The 15,312-nt window shown below is 37.1% G+C and overlaps 1 protein-coding gene across 2 annotated transcripts in view; it reads left to right on the top strand.

Annotated features, from left to right (window-relative positions):
• The window catches only part of LOC134678915 (amyloid beta A4 precursor protein-binding family B member 1-interacting protein), a 79,764-nt gene that overhangs the window by 35,017 nt on the left and 29,435 nt on the right, over positions 1-15,312 (top strand). The window contains exon 1 of one of the 2 annotated variants that reach the window (XM_063537662.1): positions 9,386-9,403. The exons of the other annotated variant lie outside the window; for it this stretch is intronic. The gene's annotated coding sequence lies outside the window, so the exon portion shown is untranslated. Of the gene's footprint in view, positions 1-9,385; positions 9,404-15,312 lie in introns of those variants that run through there. 2 annotated transcript variants of the gene reach the window in all.

Below are 15,312 nucleotides of genomic sequence, written 5' to 3'. Positions count from 1 at the left end.
TTTACCTACACTGACATCAGTAATTATTAAAAAATATGCAATTTAAAATCATATTACCTAATTGTAATGTTATACAATAAAAAAATATACGATATGTTTAAAATTCTTGGTAACAAACGCAGTAGAGTTAATTTAGTTTTCGCGTTTACAATACCAATATAAGTACTCAAATTAAAAGGGAAACCATTATATAAATACAACACCGAGATACCTAACGTTTATTAAAGTCGAGTACGTAACAGCTTTTACGTGGAGAGAGGTCCAGGGTGGAACTGCATACACGTCGCAAAATAATTAATATTATTTGTTCGATCCATTAAAGCCATTTACGCGTACGACATTACATTTATTTAAGTATACTCGGATAAAATAGCGGACTGTTGAATTTAATTAGCAAACAAATAAACCGTCCTTAATTTTTGCGCAATATCTATTAATGGGAAAGAGAAATGGTGATTTTTCGAGTTGCAACGGCAGGTGGTGCAGTGCCGTTCGCCGGCGCCGATCAATACCCCTCCGCCCCCCGCCGCCCTGCGGCGCGCCCCCGCCCCCGCCGCCGCCCAGCGCGAGCGTGCACCGCCGTCCACCGCCACCGCCCGCCTCGACAAACTCACCACCCAATCATCTATGCTTTATCATACCTTAATATATATCTAAGTATCAAACTATCAATTCATATGAACCAAATGTTAAATAATTTAACTCAATTTGCCATCGTATAATTTGTGTCACGTAAATAAGACAAGCTAATGTCAAAAATTTACAAAAATATAATTTTTGAGCGGATTTATGTAGTTTGTACCTATATGTCTATTGAGAAGCCCAACAGTCTGGTGATTTTGAGGAGTTATTAGGATTTGAGGAATCAATATCTACTTTAAAGTTTGGTCTTGTTCGTTGAAGTAATATGATATGAGTCATCGAGTCCTGGCAATTTAAACCTGCCAAGCATATACTGCACTGAAAATGTTAATGAGTTCAAACGAAATGCGGCTCGTTTCCAGTCCGCTCCAACGAAATAATTCTGGGAATTTAATTCACCTTTCCACATTACCCCATCTCCATTTTATTTTATTCCATTTATCAAATCGATTTCCCGGGCGTCTTTATTACCAAGACGGGCGATTCGAACGCGATATTGACAACCGGGCAAGTGCGAGTCGGACTCGCGCACGAAGGATTCCGTACCAAAAAGCAAAAAAAAAAAACAAAAAAAAGCAAAAAAAAACGGTCACCCATCCAAGTACTGACCACTCCCGACGTTGCTTAACTTTGGTCAAAAATCACGTTTGTTGGATGGGAGCCCCATTTAAATCTTTTATTTTATTCTGTTTTTAGTATTTGTTGTTATAGCGGCAACAGAAATACATCATCTGTGAAAATTTCAACTGTCTAGCTATCACGGTTCGTGAGATACAGCCTGGTGACAGACGGACGGACGGACGGACAGCGAAGTCTTAGTAATAGGGTCCCGTTTTACCCTTTGGGTACGGAACCCTAAAAATGGATTCATTAAAGGATGAATCACGTTAGACCGGACCGTGTCCGGGCTGGAGCTTCTTACTTTTCTATGACATGACAGGCGATCACGTAATGCTTTCCATAGAAAACAATCGATATTCAGGTAGAAGACAATTTTTTTCACGCCACTGTTCGGAAATGTAGCAATAGATGGTCTAAAACCAAGCTGGAAAGTAGGCAATAGCTGTAGCACCTGAACCACCACTACTACAATGTTTCATTGTTATCATCATCTGTCATTGGTGACAGTTCGCTACAGCAATGAGTATCATTTAAAACATAAAAAACAATAAAAGGTCTTTTTTGCGCAACTTTTTCCTTCAAAAATAAAATTAGGTTATTTATAGAACCAATTTCTTGTTTAAAAAAAAAGAATTGACAAAACCATTCACTTCATTTTTTTTTAACAATTATCCATTCAGTTCACGCTTAAGGCGTTTTTGACTTTTGTAGCTGTTTGTGGTTTTTTTAGCAAAAACGCTTCTAATTTTAGAGTCGGTTTGAAGCAAATAACAGAAAAACGCCTCTTAAAAGTGGTAAAAAAAGTAAAAAAGGCGGGATCTGAAAATACTTACTGAATTGGATAGTGTATATTGTGTTTGACTAAAAAATATAAGAAACGCGTATCTACGCTCGCTATAAAAATGAGTTCTTCTAGTGAAGAAAATCATATTCTTACGCTGACGCCTACCGAAATTCAAGAGACAGAACAGGCAGTGGCTAGTAATTTGCTACCAGAGAAATCGCGGGCTAGTACTTATAGTTATGTAAATGTTTTCTTATTTCCTCGCAGTAGTCGTGAAAAGCACTATGTAATGCCTCGGCCGGAAACGCTAAAGATGGACTCGTATTATTCGCGGGCCTCCACTAACGTGTCGGCCCTCGAACTCACTCGTCCACCTTTTAGCGGTTTTCCGTCCTCTCCTACAATGTACTATAACTTTTAGTTATAAAAAGTAACTACCTACTGATATACAGGGTGATTCATGAGACGTGAGCAGGACTAATCCTGCACACTCAGTAACTGATAATTGATCGATCACCGTCGTATTTAGGTGAAACAACGACACTTTTTCCTATTTTTATATTTTTGGTGAGGGCAAATTTAACTCTCTACAATCATGGTTACCCTACAATACCTAATTAATAAACATAAAACCTCTTTAACCGTAATGACAGTTTTTTGATTACGAAGAAAATAAACTGTCAAACTTGAGTGAGATACGATTTTTCAAAAGTAACCAGGCCGTGATGACATTTAATTTGACACAGAATATCGGTAGTTTAGTGTTCTAATTTTAGAGTGACCATGCATGTCGTAAATAAATTTATTAATTTTTTTTTCAACACTAGTAGAAAATTAACGTTAATCTCACTAATAGTGATACGAAACAGTTGCTTATAATTTACAAAACGCGCAGTGTTAGTCCTGCTCACGTCTCCTGAATCACCCTGTATGTACCAGCACAATTTTCTCAGATCTTGACACATCTTCTTCTCTTTCATATCTTCTTTCTCTGTTTTCTTCTTCTTCTTTTACTATTTTAAAAAACCAAAAACTATTACTTATGAAAGCAGAAGAATATAAATGATCGTATTAGATTCATAATTGTTAACATATTTGCCGTAACTTATTTTTAAATTGTGTTTTTCAATTAAAAGACACATCAAGATTGTTTACCTTTTTTCTAATGCTAAAAAAACGAGGTATACGATCGTACATTTCAGTCAAATACAGTTATAAATAAATATGTATTAATTAGTTAACTAGCTTTGCTTGTTATGTAAAACAATGATACCTAAATAGGTCTTATTAGTATAAATCAAAATCAATCAATCAATTAAACTTGTAACTTTTTTCATTTATATGATAGGTACCTATCTATAAATTTACAAAACACAAGTTGTTCATTATGTCTATAATTATATTTAGAGTCTGGATCTGGAATGTCAAGGAATGACTGCTCTTAATCAGCGGGACGAACTTAACAGATAGCGTCCGCGCACCGATAATACACACGCGACTAGGGTTACCAGATACACATTTAGAATTTCCTGAAAAAAATTCCTGATTTCCGAATATTTTTCCTGATACATTTTTTATTTTTGACGACGACAGGGGGGAGGGCTCGTCTTTAGCGATGGCCACCCGATAGAGCCGATAGCCTCGTTTTATTAATTTAAGTATGATTAAATTAATTATTTGTACTAATTTAAGTAAATAAAAAGGTACTTTTAAAAAAATCTATCAATTCAAAAAATCCTGACATTTTCTTGTTCCGTCCCCATTCCTGACAAAAGGCCATAATTCCTGAAATGTCAGGAAAATTCCTGTCATCTGGTAACCCTACACGCGACCGGCAGCGACGCGACCATTGCGACCAACCATGACGTCGTGGGTTACTTACCTTCGTATTGACGGATAACGGGCCACGCGATTTGTGGCTACTCATCGTACACTACGCCAACAAGCCAAACTTGGTTCCCGGTGTAAAATAAATAAAAAGCATTTATCTGTATTTGGTACCTATACACCAGTGGCGGCGCGTCCATAAAAGCCGATTCCCACCGGCTTGCCTGTGTTTTTGGACGTTTGAGCAGAGTTGTAAAGGAAATATGTAAGGTAGAAGTAGTGATGTGCCGTTCCCGGGAAATTTCCCTAGGTGGGAATTTTCCCGGAAACGTTCCCGGGAAATTTCCCATATGAAGGGAAAGTAGGGGAATTTTGAAATTGCGCATAGATATACTATTTTATTATCAGAAATTCAGTCAACACTGAGCATCTTAAACTTTTTTCAAAAACATTATAAACTGTATCTCATTCGCCTACGTAAATTCCCTATACTCCCGGGAAATTTCCCATTCTTCCCGGGAAATTTCCCATTCTTCCTGGGAATTTTCCCATAGTTGCTGGGAATAATTCCCCGGCCTAAACATTTTTTTTTTACAATAATACGCCATTATACAATATCGATAAAAATTATCACAATTTAATCAGGATCAAAATAAGTTAGGTACTATGTAATAAGAATAGTGGAGTTCCGTAAGTTTTTTACCAAGAAACTCTTCTACATACGAGTATTAAGGACGTGTTCTCGTGAATGTTTTTGCATTACATTATCAAAATATCCAATAAAAAAACTGTAGCCATAATTTTTTGGAGATTAAAATTTTTTTTATCTATTTGTATGGAGATAATTTCGAAATGGTCCGACTTCGCTAAAATTTCGCATTCAGGTACTTCGGGGGCTTAAAGTGATGCCATATTTTTTTAAGCATCCAAAGTGGCGAATGTTGTAAGCAAATCCACTTTCCAAGTATTTTTTTTGGGAAGCCACTTTGCAAATAATGGTTTTTGGCTACTTTATTTTACTAAACGCAGTTATTTGTCGTTATAGCTAGCTTTAATTAAAATTATAATACGCTGAATCTGTTTCAATATTCCCCTGTTTGGGGAAAATTCCCGGGAACACCGGGAAATTTCCCAGGAATTTCCCATATGGGAATATTCCTTGTTCCCGGGAAATTCCCACGGCACATCACTAGGTAGAAGTATATAGTAGTGCTCGACGCTGCACTAGTATTCGACATGGGCACATCTTTATGTCAAAGTAATGTAGCTTAAATTAGAACGGCGAAGATTTTTCTGTATTCAAATTTAATCCTTGTCACTTTGACATAAAGTACCGATGTTGAATACTAGTAGCAGCGTCGAGCACTAGTACTGAAACCTTAAGCCAAATTAGCCCCGGCTTGCCTATGGATATGTTTGACGCGCCGCCACTGCTATACACAGCAACTAAAATTATTGCGAAGAGCCCTCAAGCAATAAATATATACAAACATGAACGCTGAATACAATACACTCTTTTTTTGGGCAGTCGTGTAAAAATACAAAATACCTACATGAAAATGGAGTTCGAATTTTTTTATTTATTACAGGCCAATGCGGTGGACACCACTGCGCCTACCGCGAAGATTGGCACTTTGCAATGACACATGTTCAAAGTCGTACGTAAGTGTACGTACACACATACACATACATATGTACCTACCTAATCAGTCTAAACACTACGCGTTCTTGGTTATTACTGATTCTCTGTATTTTTAAATTGCATTGAGTTCAAAGCAAAATTCTGAACTAAGTTTAAGTTTAGTTACACTTTTATGTGAGTCTGACAGATCTACTTGCATGCAATGCATTTCAAACGAGTGATAATGATAATTATAATTAATTTTAGATGCCAAGTCCCAAGCATTTTTTCCTATAAATGGACTTTCAGACTTCCACCTTCCTTCTACACTTAATTACTCGTACAACCAAGTTTAATATTAACAAATATTGTTTCAATGAATACATTTGTAAATAATCGCTCCTAAAGTCAAAAAACCGGGCAAGTGCGATCGGACTCGCGCACGAAGGGTTCCGTGCCATAATGCAAAAAAAAACGGTCACCCATCCAAGTACTGACCACTCCCGACGTTGCTTAACTTTGGTCAAAAATCACGTTTGTTGTATGGGAGCCCCATTCAAATCTTTATTTTATTCTGTTTTTAGTATTTGTTGTTATAGCGGCAACAGAAATACATCATCTGTGAAAATTTCAACTGTCTAGCTATTACGGTTCGTGAGATACAGCCTGGTGACAGACGGACGGACGGACGGACGGACGGACGGACAGCGAAGTCTTAGTAATAGGGTCCCGTTTTACCCTTTGGGTACGGAACCCTAAAAATGATTGTGTAAGTATGTGGCGTGCAATAAAAACAGAAAATAAAGCTTAATGGATATTTTCCCCCAAAATTATTTTGAATAAGTATGATCGGTTTAGCCATTGATGATTTTTTTCCAAAAAAAAACCAATTCTGCTTATTAAATATTTTTATTCCTTTTAGTATTGTATGAAATTGGGGAACTTCCAATCCGTCTATTACGCGGCACGGGCTTGGCCGGTATTAGATACCTAATTAAAGTGTAAATAAGAAATCCATTTACCGAAGGTGTAGAGTAGGAACTATTAATGCGCAATTAAAGAATTACCTACAGAAAAGTAAGTCAGCGTGCAATCGGTGTTGGTTCCTCGATAAACGCTAATAAACGACTTCCTGGGTCTTGAGTAAACCTTGCTCAGCACGCCACTCAGAGACGCCGTGCCTAAGAGTTTTAGACTACCGGGTGTGGCCTGTAACATGAGCAAATAATTAAAACATAGATTGTACTCCTCAAACGGTGACACTTTTGTTCAACAACTTTTAAAAATTATGAAGTATTTAGACTTCCTATTTTTCATACAAAATAAATATTATCTTCAATGGACGCCATCGCCACGTCATTATCACTGTGATTGACGTTGCTTGTCACGCCTTAAACATAACAAAATTCGCAATACATTGCGTCTTTGAATAAACTTTAAAGTGTATTAAAAATCAAACCACAAGTAATTTTTAAAAGTCGCTGAACAAATGTTGGTCAATATGAGGAGTACAGCCTACGGGTTAATTTTTTGCTCATATTACAGGCCACACCCGGTATAACGTGAGTACTAGTAAACACAGGGGAATAAGTAATAACAAGTATATAGCTTTGTGATTTCTTGTGAACAACCGTTTAAAATGCCTAGGCCAATTCAGTCAGCTAAATACAGTATGTATCAGAACGAAAGGCCAAGAAAGAGACCCACTAATGTTTAGCTCTTACTGAGCAACTTTTACTATGGGACCAATCCCGAAATCGCGAAAAAAAATTGACTCTCCCATAGGAAATTTCAACATCAGACCAGCAAAATGTATTGAAACATCCAATTTTTTTTCCGCGATTTCGAGGTTGGTCCCATAGTAAAAGTTGCTCAGTATGACCTAAACATTAATGGGTCTCTTTTGGCCTTTCATTCTGATACATTCTGTATTATATTCCAATGATATATAATTTCAGGAAAATTTCCAAATCAAGGATTCATTGTTAATGAATGTCAATTTGATACAAAAATATTGTTCTATTTTGTATTTATGTTATTACAGGTACAGGTAACAAGCGAGGCTCATTCCTTAACCGATATCAGCAATTTTCTAAGTATTGTCATAGTTGTATAGCAGAAGAAGACTAGTCAGCCCTAGAAGCAAGGTACTTAATAGCTTCACTCTGCGCTAACAGCAACAACCGACTCGTTAGCTCGCACTCGCTCTTTCGAAGAATTCATTTTAATTAAGACCCCACTCTCCCCTAAGTTATGAAATTCCTGGTTATTCAGCCGTTTAACGACGTACGTGAGAGTATTCGGTATACGCATAAGTAAAGCTATAAATAAATGATTATCTTTATAAAACAAACCATGGCAATTTATAACACATAATGTCAAGTGCGATATATTATTGAGTTAACTATGTTTTACTATTTTTGTGTGAGTTGTATTATTGTAATACTTGTATAATTCTAATTATTTTTATTCGTGTCCTATTTATATACCTACTTGTAATATTACTAATATTACATAATCGGGCCAGAAAAAAATCTAAGTGGTTTAAAATTACACTGATCGAGCAGTGTGAGGGGGCTGAATTTGGCGATTAATGTCGACTACGAACTAACTCGTGTTTTGGTAAGAAAACTGGTTGTATGGAGTTACTACTCTTTCTTTTCTTATATATTTTTCTATGGTCATATACGGATAAATGTTACCCAAAGAAACGTTCACTTGACAGTGTCTGCTGGATAGTCGACATTAGTAAACGGTATCGGGCACGACGAATGCCGTGTAACGATTGTACCTACAATAAACCATAACCTTGTACAAGATTATACTCGTACAACCTTATGTAAAAGAGTTAAGAACTATATTCGGGTAAGTGGCTAATCGAGTTAATTTTAATACGCGTGGACTGGCGCACCAAAATAACCCGCGCTTGCATCACGCTGCACATGCACGGCCTTATATGTTTAATCCATTGCAGTTTAACGGGCGAAAACAGAACCGGCGGGTAATATACGTGTTGTACTTAATGTAGGTACTTATTTTATTACCAAAACACATTTTTTTCTGTGATGCGATAACTTTGTTTTCGTCTTAATTTTTTTTTTCAATGTAGATAAGAAGATATAAAATGTTTGTCATCAAAGAAAACCTCAATAACTTTTATACAATTAGTACTCTACTTATTGCAATATATTATTGTAATTCACGTAGTCTACTTACACAGTATGTGGTGAAACTCCAAGCTATGATACTTATGATGCGTAGAGACATTTATAGAGAAAAACAAACTGAGGCTGTGAGAGTTTTGGCAAAACATCTTAAATGGCATGAGTCATTTACCCGAGGGCAACAAACCTCGTGAAAAGCGTTCGCTTTTCAACCTAAGGCAGGCAATAGAGAGTTTACATTGAGCTCGGCGCACGCCACCAGGCATCGCCAACCTGTGACTCGGAAATTACAGCGAAGTCGTGCATTTTCTCGCTCTTCCTGCCACGGCGCCTCAGAGGAATTAGTCAGACATATGATGACATGACGCAATTTACATTTTTACTATATCTATCATAGCGATGACGTCACCTAGCAGTATGTGAGCACTTTATTCATTCATTTAAATGTTGTCAGCCGAAGCAAACATGTAATAACGCGTTATCATTTATGCCGAGAATCGTTAAACGAATTGAGTTGAATGTGAACCGATTGTGAGTGAATTGCCAGTCGTCCTTGTCGACTGCATTGGAGATGGAGACTATGCGTTTGTACTCCAGTGCAACATCGCTAGCGCGGTAGTGTCGTATCTATGTGATTACTGATTGTGAATGTTTTGGTATTGAAGAGTTGTTCCTTCTAAAGGATATTTCCATTATGGAAAGAGACGGCAATATCTAAGGCCACATTGCGAATATCAATATAAGGTAGGTTGCTTGTGAATTATCATTACACCTATTATGTTCCTATGAGTTAAAAGGAGAAACAAGCATTTTAGTTAGAGCATTGACGATGGTTGAACCATTTTACCGCCTATTGTGCCACCATGTTATGTTTCTCACGGCCATATTTATATAATCCGGCTTTTATAATCGATCACTTGACGTGGACGTTTAAAAATTGTTTAACTAGGGAATGCTCCCGGTTCTGAGTTTGTATGGCGAGAACCGGGAATTCCCGGTTCCGGTACTGTATTTGTATAGAAAACCAGTACCGGGAGCACTCCCTATGTTAAAACCCACTTTAATCGCGATATGATCCTTCTAGTAGGCAGGATGCTAAATAAAGACAAAACGGGAAACCAAAAGTACATTAGAATACCCAATATGTATTGTCAAATAATTATCATTAATTTGTAGCCGTATAACACAACACATACATTAAGTGAATGATTTGATAATGATAATGTTCTATTGTTATTGTTGTACATTTACATTTATCTACAAGTGCAACGTACTTGGAATACGTAATTCATCAAGTAGGTACCTAATAGTCCCACATATTCACGCCAGTATAAGTAGGTAGTACAGTCGCCATCAGATATATCGGAGCAGCCAAGGTGTTCACAAATATGTGACCACGTCTCTATTGTCAAGGCGTTAGAGTGCGCGTTCAGATATTGTGAACACCTTGGCCGCTCTGATATATCTGATGGCAACTGTACATTAATTTATAAAACTTCGATTATTTTTCGGGGGCGAAATTAGTTATGGGCTTTGAATAAGGACTGGTCAGTCATGAGCTTGGTATCAGACAAACCCAATAGTGATTGAGCTTACGGGTTTAAGCTTAGAATACATTTAAGGGTTTTTATACAATTAGACTATTATGTGTCACTTCTTGTTTACTTTTATTTTTTGTCACTACCAAACTCTCTCTATTCTATTATATTCAATATCAGCATTTAATAACTATCGTGAGTCGCTAGTGATATCGTGATGTGACGCGGGCCGGTGGAGGTCAAGCGAACAGTTAATTGTCTTATTAGACCTAAATAAACACGGACTAGGCACGAACGTTTAAGAAACTGAAGAAAGGTATTTTATTTAAATATTCCGCTTTTATTCGAACGCAAAGAGCTCGTAGCTAAAATAGAATTTAATCACTGGGTAGATAAATACTTGAAATGTACTATGCGAGGGAGGCTGATGAAGGATTAAACATTTAGGCAAAACAATGCACAAATTGTAGGCGTAGTGGAAGCTAGCGCACTAAACAGTGCTGGGTGCTGGTGCCCACGAAGAGAATATAATTACATTCCAATTTTATTCAGTTTGTGTCACGGACGGTATCTCTACTAAAATGTAGTAGGTCGGTAGGCTTTTTATATTCGACGTAACCTTGTAGCTTTAAGATGCTAATTTTCGTGAAGGCTATTAGATATTTAGGGGTTTTAAGAAAACCACTACATTTGAATCAAAGAATCTTTAAAGGGAATCACTGAAATCAGAATGCATCTTTAAGATCTCATCCTGTTTACGGATCTAGCAATCGATTATCGCTATATTAGATTTTCAGCAAAATAAACAGTCATCTAAATATTTTAAATGTATGCAAGTAGGTACAGTCACCTGCAATAATATGTTACACAATGAAGGCCGCAAAAATATCTGACACGATCTTATTTATAGAGCCGTAAGAGCGTGTCACATATTTTTGCGGCCTTCGAAGAGTAACATATTATTGCAGGTGACTGTACCTACATCATATTTTTATTTCATTTTAGGGTTAACCTACAGTTTTTGTCATAATGATCAATTAACTTCAATCTTAAAAAAATACTTTAGAACATCAACTAATTGATAATACAATATGATGCGTCACTTCTTAATGTTTTATTGTGACATCGCTGGCGCCATTTGTATATTGCGTGATGGATGATTGATGTACTATACCTCTATTCTATACCTAAGAAACGTCTACACCAAGTGTATAGGTACGTATATGAAGTTTCGTTCCAAGTGTTCAAACTATAAAGTAGTAAATATGTTATTTAATAATGTTATAACACACGTAATATTTGTATGAGATGTAGAAATTTTTTCACTAAAGCTAGAATTACCTATGCAATGGTCTTTGGAACCAGACATATAACTGCCTACTCGTAACGCCGTGACATAATTGCGTAATAGTAAGATTAACTTTAGTATAATTTGCTTTTGAACTATGAGCAACAAAATGTGGTTCTAGCTTAACAAAATTACGTTTGTTCCTTATGTTGCGGGATGTTTGCTGATATGTAGGTACCACCTGAATCTACTTGTAGGTACCAAGTGGCTTTTATGTGTAGTGTGAGTGGTTTGTGTATCGTAGCCGGCTCCATTAGGTACTTATTCAATACTTTCTTTTAAGAATCTCGTTCGTTCTAAGTATTGCAAGTATCTGGCAAGACGAGCAAAGCGAAGGGCAAGGGCACTACCTATAGGTACCTTTTCTCGAAACGCATCGTCGATTTTTTGAGCGCTTGTAACTTGGGTTTGGACGGACAGTTTTGCATATTATCTACCTTCAAAACTTCAAGGAATTTCATCTCAGTATCATTTAGAAAATGCAAATTTTCATGCAATTAAAGTGTGTTGTTATAGAATGAAAGTGTATCTTCGAATTTTTAGTAGCGGCTTTTTGGCGACGGGTTCGTGTGACTCTTAGTTAATCCGTCACTTACGCTACACTTTCCCCACTAAATGGGACTAGCCCGATGCATTAAGTGTATCGGTACCTACATTACAGCACGATATGCGAGAGCACGTTATGTAACTTTAAACAACGCGATTACATTCAGACCCACGAGGTAGTTTGAACTAGCTTTGAGGCTGGATCTTTACTGTCGATTATTCAGGTTGGCAGTCAAGCGGAGCTAGCACTTTAGCTTCAGTAAAAGTTGTTATTGTGGCTTCGCTTGAAAGAGCAATTACCTACAGTCCTTACCTAAGCTGTCAGAATTGGTGATTTATAGTTGGTATACAACTTGGTATTTAGATTTAGAACACACTCAGTCTTATACCTATGTATTGCCTCTTTTCGAGCGACGATGGTATACCTACCTAATACGTACCTACGTATTTTACGTGTACCTATTCGATAACCTTTCGTTACACTTGCACCTTGCCCGTAATAGTAGGACTTTTATTAATTATGACTAGATTTTTTAATGTAAAAGTAAAACCATGGTACCTAAAACCTGGATTTAATAGCATATTAGGTTTCATTATAGGTTTCAACTTTTGCATTTCATCCTTTGTGTGGAGAATTGACAATATATTCCAACTAATATTTGCCCTTTTGTAATACTTACCTAAATAATTAAATAATTTTTGTGTACCACGACAGACCATATAAAATTATAAATACTTAGGGGATAGAGGAGCATTGAGCAGTCGGGAACTTCGGGCACCGCCTCATTTCTCGAGACGTGTTGTTGATTGAATGAATTAATAAATTGAGAGAATTGGGCACTCACTTTGAATACCCTATAATCTTGTATTTAATGTCTAGGTACATTTCGTTTTTTCGCCAGTATTAAGGATGACTCACGTTAGACCGGGCCGTGTCCGGATCGGAGTTTCCGGAGCTTACTTTTCTATGACATGATAAGCGATCACGTGATGTTTTTCATAGAAAACGATGTGCCGGAAGCTCGGGCCCGGACAGTCCGGACTTTAGGTTTTTTTTACAATAATCAACAATTTCAGCCGTGTCTCTCAATCTTCTTACTACACAAAAACTACAGCCTGAAAAAAGTACGAATTATATGTGTTCACTTTATTCGCAGACCCCTTTGGCAATCAAGCAACGAATTGGCGCGTTATATTTTGTTGTGATAGACGTTATATAAGACGTTACAGTGGGCCGGCTTTCCTTCCTGGTTATGGCGATATTATAACAAAAACTTAATGCTAAGGGCCGATGTGGCCGATTGACTGCCTTGTAGCTATAGATTGCGACGTTCCGCTTTCGTTGACTACTGAAATGTATAAGCAATATGCATGACTTATGCTTACATCTTATAGATATTATGGTCGCCGGTGTCGAGGAAGAGGGTCAGGTCACGAGACGTCATTATAATATAACGTGCTCAACTTATATACAATTATAACGTAGGTATTTATTGAGGTAATTGCTAACTATTTACTAGCAGAAAAACCAAAACCAAAAGTTAGCCAAGTTGGTCTTAGTACCCACCAACTACATTTTATAGAACGAGTAACTGGCTTATTAATTTATTTCGCTGTGATGAGAACTTAGTATGTAAATGATAAAAACTACGTCCCTACCGAGTAAAAGTATCACAGTTAAACTGTATTTAGAAATCTGTATTAGCTCAAGTATGGAACAATGAAACCTTTCGCTAGATAAGCTTAACGGACTTACGGGTAGCCGCCATATCAAGTGGGTCGTCATATACAAATCTGTTGATAATGATCAGAGCATTAAGTTTATTGTCGTAAACTCTCACTCGGTTAGCTGGGGGTTCAGACAGATATACATATATATTATCTGTAGGTAAGTGGCCTGGTTGCACATCAAGATAGTAGAGTTGCACGGAGATGCGATGATATGGCCACAGGCCAGGCCAACGCTTTACAACATGCATATTATAATATTATAGTAACTTAGTAATAAGCACTCTGCTCACAATTGTTCGTATTCTTAAACCACGTATTTTTTGCTTTTTAATAAAATAAGCAAGAAAGGCGTTACTCCGGTTCAGTTCGGTAAACAAAGAAATCAAGACAGCAGCAGCTCTTTTCATAGGCACACGTGCTCATTCCATTCATCATCCGATACAATTACCTACGCCCATATTTATATACCTTGTCTTAGCTGTTATTTCAATGGTCCCTATACCTACTTAACTTTCTTATAATTTACTTTATGAATCAACTCATGGACTTATCTTATAGCAGAGAACCTCAAACTACGGCCCGCGGGCAGACCTTTTATAACGTAATCTTCACGACCAACATTACGAGTATAATATAACGTTATCGAAACTATCTTAATGATATTTAACCGGTATTTTATACCGTTACTTTCGTAACAAACTTATTTTTCGCAGTTTTTTGACAACCAGGACCATCAAATCGAAATGCTTCTAAGTAATCGTCTACATTACTTTATATGATGAACCTTGGCCTCTGGTCCAGTGTAACAAAACATTACGCCGTGGTTGTATGGAAACAGAGCAGCAACAGCGCGTTCAATCATTCAATTCATTCATAACGATAATAAATAATAGCATTTTGAAGAAATATTGATAGGATTTGAACGAAATGACAAACACAAAAGAAATAAATCATAGTCATATTTTTCCATTATAATGAATCCTGCCCGTGAAGAGGAATCGGTGACCGGTTACGGCCCTCAGGTCTAAAGTTTAGACATCCCTGACTTAATACACTTAGTAAGAAATAATACACTTCCTTGGATCACAGTACCTAAATAAACAAGTTGTTATTGTTTGTACCTAGTCATTCAGCGAAGGAAAAATACTGTAAAAATAACTTTTATGCATAGGCACCGACATCTTGCATCTTGCCCCTCGTAGACGATATGTGCTTACGCACACGTGAATTCGTACTTACTTGTAATGTAGTTTCAGCTAGGCATTGACATATATCTCAGGACGGGCTTTACGGGCACTAAAAATGGTACTAGTTCAGCGATGTCACTAACGACTTCAAGCCAATCGTGCAGTCTAACAACGCAACTAGTTGCGACCAATCGCGCGCGTGATGCGAACTCATCCACCAATCGCGTTGTAGCTGTGTCACACCGCTGTACTGGCCCCATTCATGCCCCATTGTTATTGCCCGTAAGGCCAGTCCTGAGATAT

This window comes from Cydia fagiglandana, chromosome Z, assembly GCF_963556715.1.
Source record: "Cydia fagiglandana chromosome Z, ilCydFagi1.1, whole genome shotgun sequence".
Lineage (NCBI taxonomy): Eukaryota > Metazoa > Arthropoda > Insecta > Lepidoptera > Tortricidae > Cydia > Cydia fagiglandana.
The sequence above is the reverse complement of the archived record's forward strand: the minus strand, read 5'-3'. Positions and strand labels throughout refer to the sequence as shown.